Source organism: Crinia signifera, chromosome 4 (assembly GCF_055691185.1).
Source record: "Crinia signifera chromosome 4, ASM5569118v1, whole genome shotgun sequence".
In the NCBI taxonomy this organism is placed as follows: Eukaryota; Metazoa; Chordata; class Amphibia; order Anura; family Myobatrachidae; genus Crinia; species Crinia signifera.
Window position 1 is genome coordinate 321,470,837 of NC_139220.1, and position 23,982 is coordinate 321,494,818.

At 53.5% G+C, this 23,982-nt stretch overlaps 1 protein-coding gene across 3 annotated transcripts in view; it reads left to right on the top strand.

The window, feature by feature from the left end:
* Positions 1-23,982, top strand: part of LOC146075945 (uncharacterized) — a 230,165-nt gene that overhangs the window by 152,787 nt on the left and 53,396 nt on the right. Inside the window, exon 1 of one of the 3 annotated variants that reach the window (XM_083185654.1) lies at positions 2,360-2,429. The exons of 1 other annotated variant lie outside the window; for it this stretch is intronic. The gene's annotated coding sequence lies outside the window, so the exon portion shown is untranslated. Of the gene's footprint in view, positions 1-2,359; positions 2,430-23,667; positions 23,793-23,982 lie in introns of those variants that run through there. One more of the 3 variants, XM_083185653.1, reaches the window with a different exon arrangement.

Genomic DNA, 23,982 nt, shown 5'->3' on the forward strand with positions numbered 1-23,982 from the left:
CCCCATACCCAGCGCCGGCAGGACACCCCCCCCCCCACCCCCAGCAGGACACCCCCCACCCCCCATACCCAGCTGTGGCAGGACACCCCCCACCCCTCGCGGTGGAAGGACACCCCCACCCCCAGCAGGACACCCCCCCCCATACCCAGCAGGACACCCACCATCCCCATACCCAGAGGTGGCAGGACACCCCCCCCATACCCGGCGGCGGCAGGACACCCCCCACCCCATTCCCGGCGGCGGCAGGACACCCCCCACCCCCATACCTGGCGGCGGCAGGACACCCCCCAACCCCATACCCGGCAGGACACCCCATACCCAGAGGTGGCAGGACACCCCCCCATACCCGGCGGCGGCAGGACACTCCCCACCCCATTTCCGGCGGCGGCAGGACATCCCCCACCCCCATACCTGGCGGCGGCAGGACACCCCCCACCCCCGGCAGGACAACCCCCACCCCATACCCTGCGGCAGGACACCCCCATACCCGGCGGCAGGACACCCCCCACATCCGGCAGCGGCAGGACACCCCCCACCCCATACCCGGCTGCGGCAGGATACCCCCCCATACCTGGCGGCAGGACACCCACCCCATGGCAGCGGCAGGACCCCCCCCCCATACCCAGAGGCGGCAGGACACCCCCCACCCCCAGCAGGACAGCCCCCCATACCCAGCAGGACACCCCATACCCAGAGGTGGCAGGACACCCCCCCATACCCGGCAGGACACCCCCCACCCCATTCCCGGCGGCGGCAGGACACCCCCCACCCCCATACCTGGCGGCAGGACACCCACCCCATGGCAGCGGCAGGACACCCCCCCCCATACCCAGAGGCGGCAGGACACCCCCCACCCCCATACCTGGCGGCGGCAGGACACCCCCACCCCCATACCCGGCGGCGGCAGGACACCCCCCACCCCTGGCGGCGGCAGGACACCCCCACCCCTGGCGGCGGCAGGACACCCCCCACCCCCATACCTGGCGGCGGCAGGACACCCCCACCCCCATACCCAGCTGCGGCAGGACACCCCCCACCCCCATACCCGGCTGCGGCAGGACACCCCCATACCCGGCTGCGGCAGGACACCCCCATACCCAGCAGGACACCCCCATACCCAGCAGGACACCCCCCCCCATACCCAGCAGGACAACCCCCCCATACCCAGCAGGACACCCCCCCCCCCCCATACCAAGCAGGACACCCCCCCCCCCATACCCGGCTGCGGCAGGATACCCCCCCCATACCCGGCGGCAGGACTCCCACCCCATACCCAGAGGTGGCAGGACACCCCCCCCCCCCATACCCAACAGGACACCCCATACCCGGCGGCGGCAGGACACCCCCCACCCCATTCCCGGCGGCGGCAGGACACCCCCCACCCCATTCCCGGCGGCGGCAGGACATGCCCCACCCCCATACCTGGCGGCGGCAGGACACCCCCCGGCGGCAGGACACCCCCCACCCCCATACTCGGCGGCGGCAGGACACCCCCATACCCGGCTGCGGCAGGACACCCCCCACCCCCATACCTGGCGGCGGCAGGACACCCCCCACCCCCATGCCCGGCAGCGGCAGGACACCCCCCACCCCCAGCCGGACACCCCCCACCCCCATACCCGGCTGCGGCAGGACACCCCCATACCCGGCTGCGGCAGGACACCCCCATACCCAGCAGGACACCCCCCACCCCCAGCAGGACACCCCCCACCCCCATACCCAGCAGGACACCCCCCCCCCATACCTAGCAGGACACCCCCCCCATACCAAGCAGGACACCCCCCCCATACCAAGCAGGACACCCCATACCCAGCAGGGCACCCCATACCCAGCAGGACACCCCATACCCAGCAGGACACGCCATACCCAGAGGTGGCAGGACACCCCCTTCCCCCCCCCCATACCCATCGGCGGCAGGACACACCCCCCCCCCATACCCAGCAGGACACCCCCCCCTTCATACCCAGCAGGACAACCCCCCACCCCCCATACCCGGCGACAGTACCCCCCCCCCATACCCAGCGGCACCAGTATACCCCTACCCTAGCGGCGGCAGGAAAGCTGGGGCCTATGCACTCTCTACCCCTCCACCCATGTAACACACCAGGGACATAGACGGGGGGAGGGGTGTAAACGTGGGGTGCCCCAACTGTGATAGATACACTCCCAGTGTACCTGATGCCGCCGTGGGACTGAAGACAAACGCACGTGCTCTTTCCTGCAGTGCACGACGTACTCCGAGTCCTGCAGCGCCGGGAAAACTGGGCTGCGTGCTGACTCCTCCCCCTGATGACGACGGCAGTCACATGGAAGTGACGTCTTCAAACCTCCTTTCCACGAAGGGAATCTAGCCGTTACCCTTCCTGTAGCTGCTGTATCGTGTCGTGTGGCCTCTTATCTGCAGGGACCCAGGTGACGGATAGAAGCAGGTATGTGTATGTGTGCTGCAGCAGCCTGTACATCAGCAGCCACTCAGCCTCCACATTCCCTGGGCTTCCTTATAGTTATACCCCTTTTACACCAAAAACCCTGGTCCGACCCAGGTCTTTGAACGCTGGAGTTTCAAGGGTCTGACCCTGCTTTATACTGCATTTACACAGCACTTCGACCTGGGTCGGACCTGGGTCTGCACCATTTACACTGAACCTGGGTCAGCCCTGCCTTTCCTTGTTGATATATATATATATCTATCTATATAGATATATATATATATATATATATCTATATAGATAGATAGATATATATATATATAGATATCTATATATATATATAGATATATAGATCTATAGATATATATCTATATAGATATATATCTATATATATATAGATATATATCTATATAGATATATAGATATATATATCTATATAGATATACATATCTATATATATATATCTATATAGATATATCCAGGGCTATTTTTCTGCAGGCTCCAGCAGGAACTGTGGCCCTCATTCTAGTTCACTCTTTCTGACAAAATATTTCTTAGATGGACAAAACCATGTGCACTGCAGGTGAGGCAGGTGTAAAACCCCACCCAAATCTAATTATCTCTGCACAAGTAACACCTGCCTCACCTGCAGTGCACATGGTTTTGTCCATCTAAGAAATATTTTGTCAGAAAGAGTGAACTAGAATAAGGGCCACAGTTCCTGCTGGAGCCTGCAGAAAAATAGCCCTGGATATATCTATATATATATCTATAGATATATATATATATCTATAGATATATATATATCTATATATAGATATATATATATCTATATATAGATCTATATATCTATATATAGATCTATATAGATCTATCTATATAGCTTGGAGGGGGTAGAGGGGGGAAGCTATCCCCGGGTGCTGTGGGGGTAGAGGGGGGAAGCTGTCCCCAGGTGCTGCGGGGAGGAGGGGGGTCCCTGCGGCTACTGAGTGGAGATGGGGGTACCTGCCAGCGGTCAGCCTGACACTGCGCTGCGCTGCCACTGCTGTATCTCCCCCGCTGCTGTATCTCTTGCAGCGGATGGCGGTGTCGGCGGTCAGTGTCGGCGGTCCCTCTGGCGCAGGGGAAAAGACCCTATGATTGCCGGCGCTGCTGTATCTCCCCCCGGCGGCCGGTCCTTGCGGCGGATGGACAGTCAGTGTCGGCGGTCCCTCTGGCGCAGGGGAAATAGTACTATTTCCCCTGCGCCAGAGGGACCGCCGACACTGACTGTCCATCCGCCGCAAGGACCGGCCGCCGGCGGGAGATACAGCAGCGGCAGCGCCGGCAATCATAGGGTCTTTTCCCCTGCGCCAGAGGGACCGCCGACACTGACCGCTGAGGGACCGCCGACACTGACCGCTGAGGGACCGCCGCCATCCGCCGCAAGAGATACAGCAGCGGGGGAGATACAGCAGTGGCAGCGCAGTGTCAGGCTGACCGCTGACAGGTACCCCATCTCCACTCAGTAGCCGCAGGGACCCCCCTCCTCCCGCAGCACCTGGGGACAGCTTCCCCAGCGCTGCACGCTGTGGACCCGCTGCGGGTGCCTGGACCCGCAGCGGGACCATTTACACCGCCATTTACACGGGTCCCATCCGTGTTCTACCCAGGTCAGGACCTGGGTAGAGGACCCGTGTAAATGGACACGGATACCCCCCATTTACACCGCCGAGGATCCGGGTCTGACCGCCGCTGACCCGGATTTTTCGGCGGTGTAAAAGGGGTATTACTTAGCTCACACGGAAGCCGGGGCTGCTCTGGCCGTGCTCTGTGTGCTGCTGTACATTCCTCAGCAGCAGGGAGGGGGAGGACGGGGACTGCTGCACTAATCTCACCTTGTACTCGGGCTGAGAACACAGACTTATCAGAGGTGCAGCAGCAGCAGGGAGGGGGAGGATGGGGGACTGCTGCACTAATCTCACCCTGTACTCGGCCTGAGAACACAGACTTATCAGAGGTGCAGCAGTAGCAGGGAGGGGGAGGATGGGAACTGCTGCACTAATCTCACCCTGTACTCGGGCTGAGAACACAGACTTATCAGAGGTGCAGCAGTAGCAGGGAGGGGGAGGATGGGAACTGCTGCACTAATCTCACCCTGTACTTGGGCTGAGAACACAGACTTATCAGAGGTGCAGCAGCAGGGAGGGGAGGACGGGGGACTGCTGCACTAATCTCACCCTGTACTCGGGCTGAGAACACAGACTTATCAGAGGTGCAGCAGCAGCAGGGAGGGGGAGGACAGGGGACTGCTGCACTAATCTCACCCTGTACTCGGGGCTGAGAACACAGACTTATCAGAGGTGCAGCAGCAGCAGGGAGGGGGAGGACGGGGACTGCTGCACTAATCTCACCCTGTACTCGGGCTGAGAACACAGACTTATCAGAGGTGCAGCAGCAGCAGAGGGGGGGGGGACTGCTGCACTAATCTCACCCTGTACTCAGGCTGAGAACACAGACTTATCAGAGGTGCAGCAGCAGCAGGGAGGGGGAGGACAGGGGACTGCTGCACTAATCTCACCCTGTACTGGGCTGAGAACACAGACTTATCAGAGGTGCAGCAGGGAGGGGAGACGGGGACTGCTGCATAATCTCACCCTGTACTCGGGCTGAGAACACAGATTTATCAGAGGTGCAGCAGCAGCAGGGAGGGGGATGACGGGGACTGCTGCACTAATCTCACCCTGTACTCAGGCTGAGAACACAGACTTATCAGAGGTGCAGCAGCAGCAGGGAGGGGGAGGACGGGGGACTGCTGCACTAATCTCACCCTGTACTCGGGCTGAGAACACAGACTTATCAGAGGTGCAGCAGGGAGGGGAGGACGGGGACTGCTGCACTAATCTCACCCTGTACTCGGGCTGAGAACACAGACTTATCAGAGGTGCAGCAGCAGCAGGGAGGGGGAGGACGGGGGACTGCTGCACTAATCTCACCCTGTACTCGGGCTGAGAACACAGACTTATCAGAGGTGCAGCAGCAGCAGGGAGGGGGAGGACGGGGGACTGCTGCACTAATCTCACCCTGTACTCGGGCTGAGAACACAGACTTATCAGAGGTGCAGCAGCAGCAGGGGGGAGGACGGGGGACTGCTTCACTAATCTCACCCTGTACTCGGGCTGAGAACACAGATTTATCAGAGGTGCAGCCAGGGGTGGATTGGCCCACCGGGAAACCGGGACATTTCCCGGTGGGCCGGACCCTAAAACATTAGTATTGGTCTGGGCAGGCTACTCTCCCACCCTGGGCCGCGGACAGCGTGACCGCAGTTTCAGCGGTTAGCAGCCGCGGCTCCAGCATTATGCCCTGATCCAAAATGGCGGCGGCCGGGCTGCTGCAGAAGCCCGGCCGCGCGAAGCCCCTCCCATGGTGCTTTGCGGAGCTCGTGAGTGTCGGCTCACGGCTCCGCCTTCTGCTCCCCGCACACCGCTCCTATCTGCACAGTGTTATAGTCCTCAGCCGCTGCCTGCGTCTGTCACACTGTGTGACAGAGCGGCGCTGGCAGCAGCAGCATCGCACCCCTCCCTCCCCTGTGAGTACAGACTAGAGAGCAATCCTCACTGGAGGAGCCAGCCCAATCCTCACATGGAGAGAGGAGCCAGCCCTACAGCCAGCCACAACAGCACACAGATAGGTACAGTATGTGATGTGTGCTGGGAGGGGTATTAATGTCTTCAGGGGGGGGGGGTGCATATTAATGTGTGCTGGGGAGGACAATAGCCTGCCTTTCGATCCCCACTTCTCTGTGAATAGATGCCATGCCCATGTGCATGGTATCTATTTGCATTAACCAGTGCACTAGGGTGAAGGCCAGCATTGCCACAGCCCCCCTGCGCAGTAAGGTTGACGTTGACGGGCCCAGCGTCATTGTTGTGTAAGGTAGGGTAGCGACTATAGTGTAGTGTGTGCGGGGAGTAAGGTGCAATGTAGTGGTTTGTGCGGGGAGTGGGGGTGCAGTGTGGTGGCGGTAGTGGTTTGTGCGGGGAGTGGGGTGCAGTGTGGTGGCGGTAGTGGTTTGTGCGTGGAGTGGGGTGCAGTGTAGTGGCGTTAGTGTAGTTTGTGCGGGGAGTGTGGTGTAGTGTAGTGGCGTTAGTGTAGTTTGTGCGGGGAGTGGGGTGTAGTGTAGTGGCAGTAGTGTTGTTTGTGCGGGGTGCAGTGTGGTGGCGGTAGTGGTTTGTGCGTGGGGTGCAGTGTAGTGGCGTTAGTGTAGTTGTGTGTGGGGAGTGTAGTGTAGTGGCAGTAGTGTTGTTTGTGCGGGGAGTGGGGTGCAGTGTAGTGGCAGTGTAGTGTTGTTTGTGCGGGGAGTGGGGTGCAGTGTAGTGGTTTGTGCGGGGAGTGGGGTGCAGTGTAGTAGTTTGTGCGGGGAGTGGGGTGCAGTGTAGTGGTTTGTGCGTGGGGTGCAGTGTAGTGGCGTGAGTGGGGTGTAGTGTAGTGGCAGTAGTGTTGTTTGTGCGGGGAGTGGGGTGCAGTGTAGTGGTTTGTGCGGGGAGTGGGGTGCAGTGTAGTGGCAGTAGTGGTTTGTGCGGGGTGCAGTGTAGCAGCAGTAGCGTAGTGTGTGTAGGGTAGCAGCTGTAGTGTAGTGAGTGTGATGCAGGGTTGCAGCAGTAGAGTAGTGGGTGTGGGGAGGAGGTGCAGGGTTGCACCGATGTAGAGGGCATAAAATATATAGTTTGCAGGAGGGCACCTACCATCGGCCCTGTGTGTGACAGCGCCTCTCCTGAGTGGGTGTTACTGCAGCACATCACGTGTTGAGCACAGCCTCTGCCCCGTGACAGCTGCTGCTGCCCCTCACCATGGCCCTAGCAGCGCCCCGCTCTGATCATCACTAAACGCCGCAGAGTGGGGAGCCCAGTGAGTACCAGGAGATGCGAGGGGAGCTCTGCCACTGTGAGAATGTGCTGTATGCTGGGCAATGCATTCTGCAACTTCTACTCACTGCTGCTTGTGTGCCCAGCAGATGGGCAGGGAGATACTGTAGTAAGTAACCAACTGCTCCACTTACTGCTCTGCACTGTGCAGCGCTCACCAGGGGCTCTGTGCCACTTGCCTGGCTGTGACTGACTAATGGGGGCGTATGATGCTACTACTGTCAGTGTACACTGTGCTTCCAAAGCAGCTTAATTTACCAGCCCAGCTACATACGGAATGGCAAGCACTGTGCATGAGGTAATGACAGCTTATTTGCCCTACAGTATCAGAGTGTGTACGTCTGGAGGTATCCAGAGCCAGAGTGCGATGACATGAGGTAAATCCGGTCCAGTGCATCTCCCTAACAAGAACGCTCCTTTCATCCACAAGAAGGCCAGGTTAGTAGCTAGTATACACCACCATGAAGCCGAACCTTATCATATAAACACACCAGTAGCGTAACTCTATCTATACACACACACACACACACACACACACGTAGCCTAACCCTATCCATATATACACACACACAGGTATCCTAACCCTATCTATACACACACACACCTAGCCTAACCCTATCTATACACACACACACACACGTAGCCTAACCCTATCAATACACACACAGGTATCCTAACCCTATCGATACACACACACACACACACAGGTATCCTAACCCTATCTATATATACACACACACACCTAGCCTAACCCTATCTATACACACACACGTAGCCTAACCCTATCTGAATGTGGTGTATGTGGGCTGTTGGTGGGGAGGAGGACTGGCTCCCTGCGGGGCACACACAGCTTGGTGCACGCTGACGCTGGGGCTGTGTTCCCTATCGCAGCCTCGCGCGTGCGCAGAGAGGGAGAGACGGAGACTACATCCCCCATGATGACTTGGGGGAAGGGGGCAGGATCCGGAGGGGGAAGCGTGCGAAAGGAGAGCGCGAAAAGGGAAGGGAGGAGAGCCGACGGGGGAGAGAGTGAAGGAACGGAGCGCGGCAGGAGTGTGACAGGAGTCGCCAGAGGGGAGAACCAGACGCTAGACTCCCCAGATCTGCAGCAATTCATCGGCGCTACACACCAGGGGGTGACTGCAGGAGAGAGAAGCAGCAGCACGGCAGCGGAGCAGAACACCCAGCAACCAGGGAGAAGGAGGGAGAGGCACACGTGGGGGGCCAGCAACAGTCACTATCCAGTGGTGGTGAGTCCTATATTAACCCCTTCACACCCTTGCAAGTACCTGGACATTATCCTGCCTCCCTGTCTGGGCGATTGGCCCCATGCCCCCAGGACTGCTCACTACCCTCCCTGTCTGAGATGTTGGTCCTCCATTCCCCAAGGACTGCTTAAGACCTTCCCTGCCTAGACATTTGTCTTCCCCCCACGCTCCAAAGACTGCTTATCTACACCTCCCTACTAAGAGAGAGAAAAGCAGAAAGGAACAGGCTGAGAGGTATTAACCCCTTGTCTACCCCCTCCTAACCCAGTTAAGGGAACCTCAGGAAAGACACCTGTGTCTGCAATTGACTAAGGACCCTGTTTAACCCCTTGGATTACAAATACCCCCGTCAGGCACCAGTTGGGGCAAGGAACTTCTGTTAAAGAATGTTTGGGACATACTGAAGGAAAGCCATCTTGAGTCATTGACTGATAGTGATATCACTCAGGTACCAAAGTGCACTTTAGTTTCATTTATTATTGCGCAATAATAGCCTTTACCTGTTTACTGTGATCCATGCAATAATAGCCTTTACCTGTTTACTGTGATCCATGCAATAATAGCCTTTACCTGTTTACTGTGATCCATGCAATAATAGCCTTTACCTGTTTACTGTGATCCATGCAATAATAGCCTTTACCTGTTTACTGTGATCCATGCAAGAATAGCCTTTACCTGTTTACTGTTACCGTGACGTTTGCATTGCTCGTTGAAGTCGCAGGTTGTCCAATCCTGCGCAAATAAATTGTTGATCTCCTTGAACCACTCCTGAGTCTGCTGCTTTTAATCCCCTACAACGTCGAAGCAGCAGCACCATCGAAGCGGCAACACCGGTAAGACCACGCACCTAATTACACTGTGGTTATCACATATACACATACACACCTAGCCTAACCCTATCGATACACACACACCTAGCCTAACCCTATCGATACACACACACAGGTATCCTAACCCTATCTATATATATACACACACACACCTAGCCTAACCCTATCTATACACACACACGTAGCCTAAACCTATCGATACACACACACACACACACACACAGGTATCCTAACCCTATCTTTACACACACACGTAGCCTAAACCTATCGATACACACATTCACACACGTAGCCTAACCCTATATATACACACACACGTAGCCTTACCCTATCGATACACACACACACACACAGGTATCCTAACCCTAGCTATACACACACACCTAGCCTAACCCTATCTATACACAAACATGTAGCCTAACCCTATCGATACACACATTCACACACGTAGCCTAACCCTATCTATACACACACACACCCATAGCCTAACCATCCTTTCCTACCTGACCCTCTCAGTGAAGGACACAATGCTCTGTTCCTGAACTTCCCCTGGTAATGTAGGATTGCCATCACCTGAGGTGAAACACCTTTTTATCAATTAACTAGCTGACCACAGGTGATGGGAATCCTACATTACCAGGGACGTCCAGGAACAGAACATTTTATCCCTGAAGGAGAGGGTCAGGTAGGCAAGTATGAGTCTAACCCTATCTATACACACAGTCCTCAGGACCCCACACAGAGCATGTTTTCCAGGTCTCCTCACAGAATCAAGTGAAATAATTAGCTCCACTTATCGATCTTTTAAAATGTGTCAGTCAGTAATGAGTGCATCTGTCAGGTGACCTGCAAAACGTGAACTGTGTGGGGTCCTGAGGACAGAGTTTGAGAACCATTGGCCTAACCCTATCCATTCACCCTCCCCTCCCAAAGTCTAACCTAATCTTTCATACACCCTGATATGCAGCATAGCTGTGGTGGGGAAATCTGGTGAGGGGGTGTGGTCAGCCGGGATGGGAAGGAGTGACATATGAGGAGGGAGTAGCCCCGCCCCCTCATTTTAGCACGCCCCCTTGCAAGATCCCACCCCTATTAGGGCTGCTTTGAGAAATTTCCCGGGCTGGTTAAAATCCCAATCCGCCCCTGGGTGCAGCAGCAGCAGGGAGGGGAGGACGGGGGACTGCTGCACTAATCTCACCTCTACTCGGGCTGAGAACACAGACTTATCAGAGGTGCAGCAGCAACAGGGAGGGGGAGGACGGGGGACTGCTGCACTAATCTCACCCTGTACTCGGGCTGAGAACACAGACTTATCAGAGGTGCAGCAGCAGCAGGGAGGGGAGGACGGGGGACTGCTGCACTAATCTCACCCTGTACTCGGGCTGAGAACACAGACTTATCAGAGGTGCAGCAGCAGCAGGGAGGGGGAGGACGGGGACTGCTGCACTAATCTCACCCTCTACTCGGGCTGAGAACACAGACTTATCAGAGGTGCAGCAGCAGGGAGGGGGAGGACGGGGGACTGCTGCACTAATCTCACCCTGTACTCGGGCTGAGGACACAGACTTATCAGAGGTGCAGCAGCAGCAGGGAGGGGAGGACGGGGGACTGCTGCACTAATCTCACCCTGTACTCGGGCTGAGAACACAGACTTATCAGAGGTGTGCAGCAGCAGCAGGGAGGGGGAGGACGGGGACTGCTGCACTAATCTCACCCTCTACTCGGGGCTGAGAACACAGACTTATCAGAGGTGCAGCAGCAGCAGGGAGGGGGAGGACGGGGACTGCTGCACTAATCTCACCCTGTACTCGGGCTGAGAACAGACTTATCAGAGGTGCAGCAGCAGGGAGGGGGAGGACGGGAGACTGCTGCACTAATCTCACCCTGTACTCGGGCTGAGAACACAGACTTATCAGAGGTGCAGCAGCAGGGAGGGGGAGGACGGGAGACTGCTGCACTAATCTCACCCTGTACTCGGGCTGAGAACACAGACTTATCAGAGGTGCAGCATCAACAGGGAGGGGAGGACGGGGACTGCTGCACTAATCTCACCCTGTACTCGGGCTGAGAACACAGACTTATCAGAGGTGCAGCAGCAGGGAGGGGGAGGACGGGGACTGCTGCACTAACTTCAACCTGTACTCGGGCTGAGAACACAGACTTATCAGAGGTGGTGCAGCAGCAGCAGGGAGGGGGAGGACAGGGACTGCTGCACAAATCTCACCCTGTACTCGGGCTGAGAACACAGACTTATCAGAGGTGGTGCAGCAGCAGCAGCAGTGAGGGGGAGGACAGGGGACTGCTGCACAAATCTCACCCTGTACTCGGGCTGAGAACACAGACTTATCAGAGGTGGTGCAGCAGCAGCAGGGAGGGGGAGGACCAGGGGTGTGACGAAACCAGGCCACGCCCCTTTCCGTCATATGTTGTTCTCCCGGCCTCTTTCTGCGCTTCAGCAATGAGAATTGCAAAATGCCGGCGATAACCGGATATTATCACTGACTGTATTCATATCTGAGCTGTGTTCCCCAGACTGCTGTATACAGGGGACATCACAGGGCGGTATGTCGGACAATAATAGGATTTTATACTGAATAATCCAAACAGGTTATTCCATTAGGCTGAGTATGTGTGCTGCTGGAGGGAAATATTCCCTCATGTTATGTAAATGACTGTAATATGTTCCCAAAGCTTTGTATACTGTATCCCATACTGTTACATATGCATATGAAGGCAAGAAGATAGTTTTCTGGGCACAGGAGAAACTGGTAGGGAGGATCAGCGTTGCCCGTGGTTACGTCACTGCCTCCAGGTCCTGTTCTTAGTAAACTGCGATGGTATCCTAAATAAGGGATTAGTGAGTATGAAGTTAATTATGGCAGTCTTCCCAAATGTATATTACTCAAATAATGCAACTGTATATGTGGAGACAAATGGTCTGGCTAGAATGGACCAAATGCTCAGATTGGAATGTGTTTATTTTATGTAGTCTTAGGTTCAGCGATCAAAGGGCCTACAGAATAGTTAGTAATACAGTGCTAGCTGCACAAAACACTTCCCCCGCGGTCTATAGTCAGTCTCCAGAGAAGAGATATGTTCACGTGAAGGTGTGAAACCCGTCACCTCACCCTTGGTGGGGGAACGGTTCACACAAGCTTCAAAGCCAGCTCAAGGGAGCAATGTAATCAGCCCCTGGACGAGTAACAGGAGACCCTGTTACATTCTTACAATTGCACCCAGCATAGGAAGGGTTAAGAATTCCTAAGGGAGGGGGAGAGGGGTGCTTTTGGGATGTAAGTTGGTGTTTGCAGGGAGAGAGGGAGTGATGTGAATGAGAGCCAGCGCTGGGAGTTGTGGACTGGCGTGTCCTGCCCATCTGAGCTTAATCTGAAGGTAACGTGGTAAGGTTCTGATAACGTGACTAATACTGATGGCCTTTCTGTATATAATGTATATAGACTGTAATTGCTGATTTTACATGTATAACCCGTGTGTAAAATAAAGGTAATACATTTGTACCTTTGCTATTGTGTATTCCTGTGCGATCTTTGGAACTCGGAGTGACCCCAGGGCTCTGCGTGAGGCATAAGTCGCGCTGCGCTGCTGCAAGATCCCGGGATCCTCACAATTGGTGGCAAGCGGTGGGGATCGCACACCCAAAGGAGGGAGAGATAGTGGCTCGTATCTTGATGCGACCAGGCTCTGGAAACACAATAGCCAGTAATTGGCCAGTATTAGCTCATGTTTGAGGGACCTGGTAACCATTGTTCCTAACAAGGATGCCGGGGAGAAGAAAAAGTATACTTTGCGAGGGCATTAAGCGAGGGAAGAATTCCGCTTAAGTGCCGGCTTGTCCAGGGGACAATCCCTGCAAGTGAGGGAACAGCGAAGTGTGCCGTGGCCCAGAAGCTGAAGCTGACGTAAGGGGATCCAGCAAGTGACGCTGACAAGCTCTACGAGTGCAGCCCGTGTGGAGAATGGCTCCAGGAAAAGGACAGAGACGTCCAAAGAGAGGCAAGAGGTGCCCACAGTCACCCAGAGCAGTGAGGCTCATAGATGAGGAATCGTCGTGGAGTCGTCTGGCTGAGGAATGGGACTGGAGAAGCCCATCCACGCTGATGCAGCCCCTCTGGGAGGATTGGGAAGCAGCATATCGGTGGATTAATGTATGGACAGGAGCTACTACAGAGGAGAAAGCAGCTTACCTGACCGATGAATTTAAGCAGTATGTATCTGAGGCTGCTGCAGGAAACTTGCTGCATACGGTGGCGTGGAAGGCTTTTGTCACAGAAGTAAGTAACGCCACGCATCAGCTAATGCATAGAAGCCGGATCGCTGAGGCCAGCGTGCCAGCACCGGGTAAAGTGGTTCCTGGGAAGGAGCCCGCGAAGAGAACCCAAAGGGAGGAGGAGTTGATGGTGCCACCGGGGTGGATGACCGAGGGGTCCACTACCGAGAACCCAGGGGGGGAGGCAGAGGAACTGTGGCCTGCAGAATCTGAAGCTCCATTAGCAAGAATGAGTCTGGAGGACCTAACTGACGAATGGAGGCTACGATGCAGCACACCCCCGGAAGGCCGCTCGCACTGCACTCTTATCCGATGGGTGTACGAGCAACAAGAGGACCCGCTACATGCATTCAGCGTGTATAGGAACTGGGTCCTGTGTCCAGGAGAACTGAGAAGTGTCCAGGAGCAGTTGCAGTGTCTCCTGCACTGTTATGATAATGCAGAGAGGGTCGCCCTGGCACAGGGGCAGCTGAATTCTCCAGAGTGGCTGGACCAGTGTCAGCGGGGGGAGGCAGAGGAACAGCGGCTGCTGCGGCTCATGCATCCTCAGAGAGCCACAGAACTAGATTCCCCACTGACACAGGGAGAAATCACAGAACTGTTCCCATTCAGTGAGTTGGGAAATGAGGAACTAGCTGTGGAGTGTCCCTGTGATATCGCACCAGGGACCCCGGACTCTAAAGGAACCCTAACATCATGGACTGTGATTGTGGCAGATGGATATCGGGAAGAGGATATTTATTCCCCCTGCATTGTGCCAAGGAGTGTGGCGGAGCTGGGCACTGTGGCCCCACATGGTGATGATGGACTGGTGCACACGGAGCCTGTCATAGATGGAGCAGTGCCAGTATACAGTGCAGGGGCTGCCCCAGAGAATAGCCCCAGAGCAGAGCAGATCTTGGAGGCTGGGACTGGGATGGCTGAGTCCTCGCCACAGGAGGTACAAACCAGTGGTCAGCCACTGCTCCAAGCAGCTAGCCAAAAGATGGGGGTGCACCCAAAAATGGCACCCCAGGAAGAATGGCAGTACATCTTCCCTTTTGCAGATGTGGGAGATGGAGACTTTGAAACTAGCGGCCAGGGGGTCTGCAATGATTGTGCCCCAGCAGAGGAGGCAGTAATTCTCCCCTACATGACCACCAGCGGCCCAGCGAATGAGGGCATCTTGCCCCAGCAGCCCCAGCATATTCAGCAGGGGGAGATGGAAGGAAATGTGTCTGGTGTGTGCTCTGCCACTCTACCACCCCAGGAGGATTATCCAGGACTGTTCCCACTTAGCCATCAGAGCCAGGAGGAGCTGAAGTCAAAAGGCAGGTATGTGAACGGGGAGGGACCAGGGACCGGGGTGCCAGAGCAGGGAGTAGAGGCTGGGGTGCAGCGCTTCTGTGAGTCCCCTGCAAGAGTGACTGACTGTAATTATGTGCCCAGGGAGCCGCTGCAGCAAACAGGCAGCCAAGCAAGCAAACATGGAGGGGATGGTCAGAGGCATAGCTCATCACCCCCCTGCGCCTCAGAGGAAGACACCCCACCACCCAGCATGGCACGAGCAAGAGAATGTGAGTTTGCACCTGGGGCTGTAAGGGAGATGCCAGCAGTGCTGCCGTACAATGCCACCCCACCAGTCCCTCTCATAGCCAGGCTGGGGAAGCAGTGCACCCTGGGGAAGATGGAAGTTTGCCCAGGGGAGGCCCAGCAGTTATTGTTCAAAGGGCTGGGGGAGGTGTTCGACCCAAGGGGGGGGATTGTGGGTAAATCAGGGGGAGACTTGCGGATACCCCCTGTTTCTCTGCAGCCATTGTGTGAAGGAGAATCCCCAGGACCGCTGCCTGCTGCTGAGGGCAGGTGGAGGCTGGGTGTGCTCAGGCCCTGGGAGGTGGGGGAGAAGGATCCCACCAGCAAGGCCCTTCAAGCATCACGTAAGGGTCCAGAGGACCATCTAGAACTGGGGGAGGTGTTTGTGGGGGCTTTTGAGGGGAGAGCCAGGGAAGGATTGCGGATACCCCCTGCTCTTCTGCAGCCATGGTGTGAAGGAGAATTCCCTGGGCCACTGCCTACTGCTGAGGGCAGGTGGGGGCAGAGTGTGCTGAGGCCCTGCAAGGTGGATGAACAGACATGGATGGAAGGTTGCCCAGGGGAGGCCCAGCAGCTTCAGGGGCTGGGGAAGGTTTCAGACCCAAGTGGGGTGGATGTGAAGGCGTTTGAGGGAGGGACATTGTCGGTACCCGCCGCTCCTCTGCAGCCAACATCAGCACTATTGTTAAGAGCGGCCAGGTTCCCTGATGCTGGTCTGCGTGCGCAGATCGGGCCCCTCCCAGTTGCGCCAGAGGCGGAGGGAGGAGGAACAACCAAAAGGGAAGGCGAGGAGGAAACATTCCCACCTGACAGTGGAAACCCCTGTACCTGGAGTACTGGAGGTTGTGCGCCAAACTGTGAATGGCTGAGCCCAGGAGGGCCAGGAATAAGCAATACGCAGGGACATTGTGTAGCCGTGAATCGCAGCGGCGGTAAACAACAGGGGTGCTGTGTGACGAAACCAGGCCACGCCCCTTTCCGTCATATGTTGTTCTCCCGCCTCTTTCTGCGCTTCAGCAATGAGAATTGCAAAATGCCGGCGATAACCGGATATTATCACTGACTGTATTCATATCTGAGCTGTGTTCCCCAGACTGCTGTATACAGGGGACATCACAGGGCGGTATGTCGGACAATAATAGGATTTTATACTGAATAATCCAAACAGGTTATTCCATTAGGCTGAGTATGTGTGCTGCTGGAGGGAAATATTCCCTCATGTTATGTAAATGACTGTAATATGTTCCCAAAGCTTTGTATACTGTATCCCATACTGTTACATATGCATATGAAGGCAAGAAGATAGTTTTCTGGGCACAGGAGAAACTGGTAGGGAGGATCAGCGTTGCCCGTGGTTACGTCACTGCCTCCAGGTCCTGTTCTTAGTAAACTGCGATGGTATCCTAAATAAGGGATTAGTGAGTATGAAGTTAATTATGGCAGTCTTCCCAAATGTATATTACTCAAATAATGCAACTGTATATGTGGAGACAAATGGTCTGGCTAGAATGGACCAAATGCTCAGATTGGAATGTGTTTATTTTATGTAGTCTTAGGTTCAGCGATCAAAGGGCCTACAGAATAGTTAGTAATACAGTGCTAGCTGCACAAAACACTTCCCCCGCGGTCTATAGTCAGTCTCCAGAGAAGAGATATGTTCACGTGAAGGTGTGAAACCCGTCACCTCACCCTTGGTGGGGGAACGGATCACACAAGCTTCAAAGCCAGCTGAAGGGAGCAATGTAATCAGCCCCTGGACGAGTAACAGGAGACCCTGTTACATTCTTACAATTGCACCCAGCATAGGAAGGGTTAAGAATTCCTAAGGGAGGGGGAGAGGGGTGCTTTTGGGATGTAAGTTGGTGTTTGCAGGGAGAGAGGGAGTGATGTGAATGAGAGCCAGCGCTGGGAGTTGTGGACTGGCGTGTCCTGCCCATCTGAGCTTAATCTGAAGGTAACGTGGTAAGGTTCTGATAACGTGACTAATACTGATGGCCTTTCTGTATATAATGTATATAGACTGTAATTGCTGATTTTACATGTATAACCCGTGTGTAAAATAAAGGTAATACTTTTGTACCTTTGCTATTGTGTATTCCTGTGCGATCTTTGGAACTCGGAGTGACCCCGGGGCTCTGCGTGAGGCATAAGTCGCGCTGCGCTGCTGCAAGATCCCGGGATCCTCACAAGGGGACTGCTGCACTAATCTCACCCTGTACTCGGGCTGAGAACATAGACTTATCAGAGGTGCAGCAGGGAGGGGAGGACGGGGGACTGCTCTCATGCACCCTCACTCCCTCCCAGTGGCAGGAGACGCTCACCCACTGCCAGGAGCTGCATACTGTCCCCCACCCTCCTCCAGTTCTAGGGATGCCCATCGACCATCAAAGATTTCAAATAATCGATGGTTTATGGCCGATGTTGAATACTTTTGACATCGATGTGGGAGGACCAGATGGTTTCCATACATCGATGGCAAAGGAGAACCGATCAAGTTTCAAATTTTTTTAAATCTCCCGCGATTCGCTGAGCCCCCCGCGACCCCCCCCCCCCCTCCCGGGATTTGCGGACCACCGCCGCTGGGACACGGAGCACAGCTCCGCCCCCCACACCCGGATTTCCTGTCACCAAGTTCTGATTGACCCACGGCCTTTTCAGTCAGATATAATGGATGACCATCGATAGCTACAACAATCGATGGTTATCCAAGTAGTATGTTACTACTATCGATGGCAGGGTGCAAAATCGCCATCAATGCCAACCATCGATGGCGTCTATCCAGGGGTTAAAGTGAGGGGGAACTGGGTGGAACTGAGTTCCACCACCTCTAATAGTAGGGGGAACTGAGTTCCCCCTCTACAGCCCTGAACAGTAATTCCAACAGAAAAGCCTGGTCCCAGCGGCTTCTTTTTTGACACAGCGTATGTGATGTCATACCATCACCGCCGCTAAAGTAAAGAAGAGCCACTAAGAGGAGCAGGCTCGGTGCTAGCTGAAAACTGGGTGAGAGGGGGATGGAGGGACTCAGAGGTGGGGCAGCTGCTGGAAGAACACAGCGTATGTGACTGCTGAGGGACATGGACAGTGAGCTGCTAGAGTACAGAGAAAGATGTGTATAAGCAGCACTACTATGGACATTATGTGTATAAGGGACACTACAGTGTTAATAAGAGGCACTACTATGTGATGTAAAATAAATCATGGACACTACATGCGGTTTAATGGGAATGCTATTATGCTAATGTGTGGTGCAATATTAATTGGAGTTACTATTGTGTGACCACACCCTTTCCTTGTGGGACCACTATTCCTTTAGGGGTGCAATGGCACATATTTATAGTTTGCAGAGAGTGTCAAAAACCCTGGCACTGGCCCGGGCTCCTCCTAATGGGGGAGATGGGGATCAGTGTCAGGGGAAATGAGTTCCACCACCTCTCCAGGACCACTTTAAGCTCTGCGTCTGTCCCCCAGCCTCCTCTTTAGTCCCCCGTATGCCCACACCCCCCTATCACTACCCAGCCTCCTGTTTTCCTGTGTCGTGACCTCCGCCAGTGGGGAGCTGCTGACTCAAAAACACCCTACTATACTATTGCACACACACACACCTCAACAACACGCACACACAGCCCCCCCCACACACACCCACAAATGTCACTGTACCCTCCACGCTATCAATGTACATCTTACTCTGTAACCGCTTTTTAATTAAACAATACAATACACACCCCCTTCCAAATCATATGCTCTCTATTTAACACATTTCACCTACAACTCAAGTTGCAATACAGGCATCTTACATACAATTCTAACCATATTTCTCATATACAAACGTTCACAAATTAAAGGGGCGCAGCCCCTTACGCCGGTGTGAAGCGCACCCATAGGGCGCGATGAACCACCTAGTATATATATATATCTCATTGCAGGGCTGAGTGTTAGTAACAACTAGATGGGGTTACAGCAGACGCTGCAGAACACTAATATACTGACCAGAGATGGACACTAACTCCTTATAGGAATATTATTGGCTGACTAATATCCTAACAGCTCTGTAATAGGTGCTGACTCATACCTCCCAACATTCATAGAAAGGAACCCGGGACTGCTCGCGTGTGTGCCATTTTTTGGAGGTGCGGCTACTGAAAAGGGGGCGTGACCTGTTCCCGTGATGCTGTTGCAAGGCCGCGCCCCATTTTCACCGCTGTGGGGGGCATGCTCAGCAGCTCCGTGAGGCTGCAAGAATAGACGCTGTGCAGAGGCAGAACTCTGGGAGGCAATGGAGTCATCTGCTGCCGGGCTCCTGCTCCCAAGTGGGCTCCTCTCTTCCCATGTGAATTTAAATCAGTTAATTGAAAGCCGTTGATATCGCTTCTGTGGCTGACTCCCCCTCCTAGCAGGACCATAGATGTCCCACTCTCTTTAATCTAAACATAATATCCATACCATACACACATGCATACATATATTTATATAAGATGGTGTGTGCTGGGGGGGCACCAATATTTATCTTGCCTGCGGGCAACTGGGAGGAACTTACGCCACTGACGCTGTGAGCATGTGCACCTCATCTATTCACGGACCACAGTGGGGGTACTCCCAACTGCCCCCCCCCCCCCCCCCGCGGGACAGAAAAAGGGACGTTCCCGCGATAAGCGGGACAGCTGGGAGGTATGCTGCCTGAGAGTGGTAATATTCATTATATATATATATATATATTAGGATTATGTTTGTATTTCCGATGTGTAATGTGTGTGAGTGTAACATAATAGGCAACATAATATTTTTATGTAATAAATGTCAAATAAGGCATTTTACCTCTCCCCGTGCGCAGTTATGTTGTTCTTATCTGTTTTATACTCCTATTTATAGCTTCTACTACAGGTGAGGTTTATACCTCCCCAAGTCCTGGAGCTTATCCTCTGTTTTCTTAATTGTTAGACCCATCTGTCCACAGAGGCCGCAGTTTGTGATGAGCGTATCCATCACCATGGTAACTTAATAATCAATAATAATCTTAGGAGCACACTGATTGGCTTATACTATGCAGGTAGAGATACAAAGCTAGGAGAAGTTTTAGCTCTAAACTGAAGATGCCCATACATTAGAGTGACATCTCTCTGAGATGAGAAGTCACCTGTGATCCCTCTTGAGCTGCCCAGGAACCTCCCCGGCAGCAGGACCACATACCGTATGCAGTCATTTTGTATATGATGCATTGTATACGATCTCAGCCAAGTCTGCCTGGCTGGCGATGCGGCTGATCTTACCTGCAGCCTGTGCGATCTTCAGGCTCCGATGAGATACACATGGGACTGCACATCGCATCGGTCCTGGGGGGAAATTTACTAAGCTGAACTAGTGAAAAAAATCGTATTTTCGTACGAAAATACAATTTTTTGGGGTGTATACGTATTTTTGGCATTTACTTAAAAAAAATAATTGAAAAAAAAAAACGAGTGGGGTCCCCCCACAGCCGTAACCCGCACCAGGCTGAAAGAGCCGGGGCTGGTATTAAAAAAATCAGGAAACCCGGCAAATAGGGGTTCCCCGTGTTTTTTTTTTTTTTTTAAACCAGCCCCATGCTCCAGGTCCGGGGCTGGTTCACAAAATATGGGGGACAAAATGACTAGGGATCCAACGTATTTTATGAACCAGCCGCTGGCCAAACCAGCCAGCAGGGTAATGCCACAGCCGGGGGCCACTTATTATATAGGGTCCCGCGGTCCAAAACATCACCCTACTGACCAGTCAGCCTGGCCAGGGGTCCTGGGGGATTGGGGACCCCCCCAACAAAGGGGTCCCCCCCTCCAGGACTTACCTCACCAGGCTGAAGCCTGGTGCTGTCCCCAGTGACCCTGGAGCGGTACTCACCGGGCTGATTCAGTGTAAAAAATAGAATAAAGTATTGTCTAATACTGTGGAACTATGAGTCCCAACAAGCCTCCCCCGCAAGCAGGGACTTGGAGAACCACAAGTCCCAACATGCGGGGCATTAAAGGGCCCGCTGGGTCTTGTAGTTCCACAGTATGAAAAATAGTAAAATAAACACACACCACATCCAAAGCCCCCACATACTGATACTTACCTATCTTGAGCCCGTCGGTAGGTCCCTGGGTCTGGGGTCCGGTGCTCCATGGTCCGGTGCTCCATGGTCCGGTGCTCCTGGGTCTGGGCCTCCAGGGTCTGGAGTCCGGTGCTCCATGGTCCGGTGCTCCGGGGTTATTTATTTATTTTACCAATTTTTTTTACACATCTGACCGTATATACGGCGCTAATACGAATCATTACGCCATCGGAGGGTTACATAGTAGTCGTATTTGACTGCTTTATAAATTCCCCTCCGGAACACGAATTTGAATACTGCGGAAACAGCCGTATGCAGTCGCAGTCATTCGTATTAATAATACAAATACGAAATATTGTATTTGTATTCTTAGTAAATTTCCCCCCTGATGTCAGTCACATTTGATTTGGACGCGTTTCATGTACTATATCACCGCAATCACATGAAAAGTGCAAACCCCCGAAAACGGCTATTTTCGGGGATTTAGCCGCAAGTATTACTTGATAAATGGGGCCCCAAATAAAAAGTGAATTTCCCTAGTGTATGCGTGCCATACTATTGGCCTCTAGTCACCACCCTCAGGGTCAGATTCTCTAAGCTTCAAAAGTGATAAAATGGAGAGTGATAAACAGCCAGCCAATCAGCTCCTACCTGACATTTTTTATACACAGTCTGTGACATGGCAGGCAGGAGCTGATTGGCTGGCTGTTTATCACTCTCCATTTTATCACTTTTGAAGCTTAGAGAATCTGGCCCTCAATCCTTAAAGAAAGGGCTCCCTCTCTCTCCCAGTATCTACAAGTCCACAGGATCTGCAGTGACTCAGAGGAGAAGCTCAGACAAATGGTTCAAATGATGGTTACATTTCTCCAAAGAGGATGTTCATATACAGCAATCTAAGATAGAAGTGTTGGGGGAACCCACGAGGAGTACGACAGCCCCGGCAAATAAGAGCGAGTCATATGTAATATGGATAAATAACTACACAACGGTCACACAGAGACTAACTACGACTACGAGAGAATCTGGCCAGTGGTCCTGATGTGAGAGGAATCTCTGAGCGCTCATTACTCCAATGTTATACGAGGGGAGAAATAATATTACAGACGCTCCGGTACATACTGAGGTTTCTAATGTTGACAGATGTGGAGAAACATTTATTAATAAAGAAACCTGGTAATTTTATATGTTTAGGATGCACCACATGTATGTATATAGTAACGAGGGAATACATAGTGCTTCCGCACACAGATAGAAGCCTATGGGCTTCTATCACCTCCACCGACCACAGATGCCGATCCCCCTGGCATACCTTCCTAGGCTAAAGCCTGGCCTTGGACCCGGAAGGTAACATCCTCCCCCTAGCAACGCAGCCGGAGGTCCTTCCAGCCGCAGGGGGAGGAGGAGGTACCCAGGGATGTGACGGAGCACACCACATCCCTGTTATCGCGGGGGTCTCCTACACCGCATTGCAATGCTAGTCGCATATGTTAGTACATATGTGCTAGCATCGATGCGGTGGGGGCGCAATGTATATTTTAATACACCCACCCAGTGGGAGGTTACTCTTGCAAAAAGAAGCTAAACGGATAAATACGCTTAATACTGTCTCCCCTGTGGCCTTAATGAGACTGTTGATAAATTGTTCCATTGGAAATGTTTGATATAATTAGGCTGGCCATACACTACTGCGATGTATCAGGGCTGTGTATGGCCACCCGATCCCTCCGCAAACCACCTGGGACCATCCTGTGGGGCAGGATCACATGCGATACATTGTATGCGGTCCTTTCATATGTGATGTATCGCATGCGGCCTCTGTGCCGCGGATGGGAGGGAGATCAGAGTCAGGGGTCAGACCTGCATGCATGTCCGACCTCACACTCAGGTCCAATATGCACCGGACCCGATGACATGTCATACACATCCAATTTTGGCCGATTTCTCAGCCCGATTAGTCGCAATGGATGGAATTGGCCCATATCGCTGTAGTGTATGGGGTTATTTATATTCAGTTTAGAGCTAAAACTCCTCCTAGTTTTGCATCTCTACCCATATAATATAAGCCAGCGGTTCTCAAACTGCGGGTCCTGACCTTGAGGTGAGTCTTGATCACCTCAGCATGGGGTCACGACTCCATGTTGCTGACTATCAGCCTGATGACTTCTTCAATCTCCCAGTCAGTGATCCAAGGAGTCTGACCCATCAGTAGAATTGTCTGTTACGTCAGACCCTACAATGCTGCCAGGCATGTGCGCTCTGCTGACTACACATGTGCGTATAACCATGTGCTCCTTATACTCAGGTGCAGAATCCGTATTGCCGTGACTTGCTGTATGATCTCTGTAACTGGAGGCAGAAATATAACCGGATCCTCCTCTCCCCTCCGGTGTACGTGGGACACTGCTGCCGGCCAGTGATACAGGAGGATAAGGTGACTATAACATTATCTTATCATATTGGGCACTGATCAGTACGGCAGTGAATGACCGTGTTATACACTATGTCCAGTATCAATCAGCTGCGGTAAAGGATATGCCAGGAGCTATCCAATTATCCTGGAGTGGTGCTCTACCACTGCTTCATACGTGTACATGTTTTCTAAAAACGCTCCTCTGTCCAGA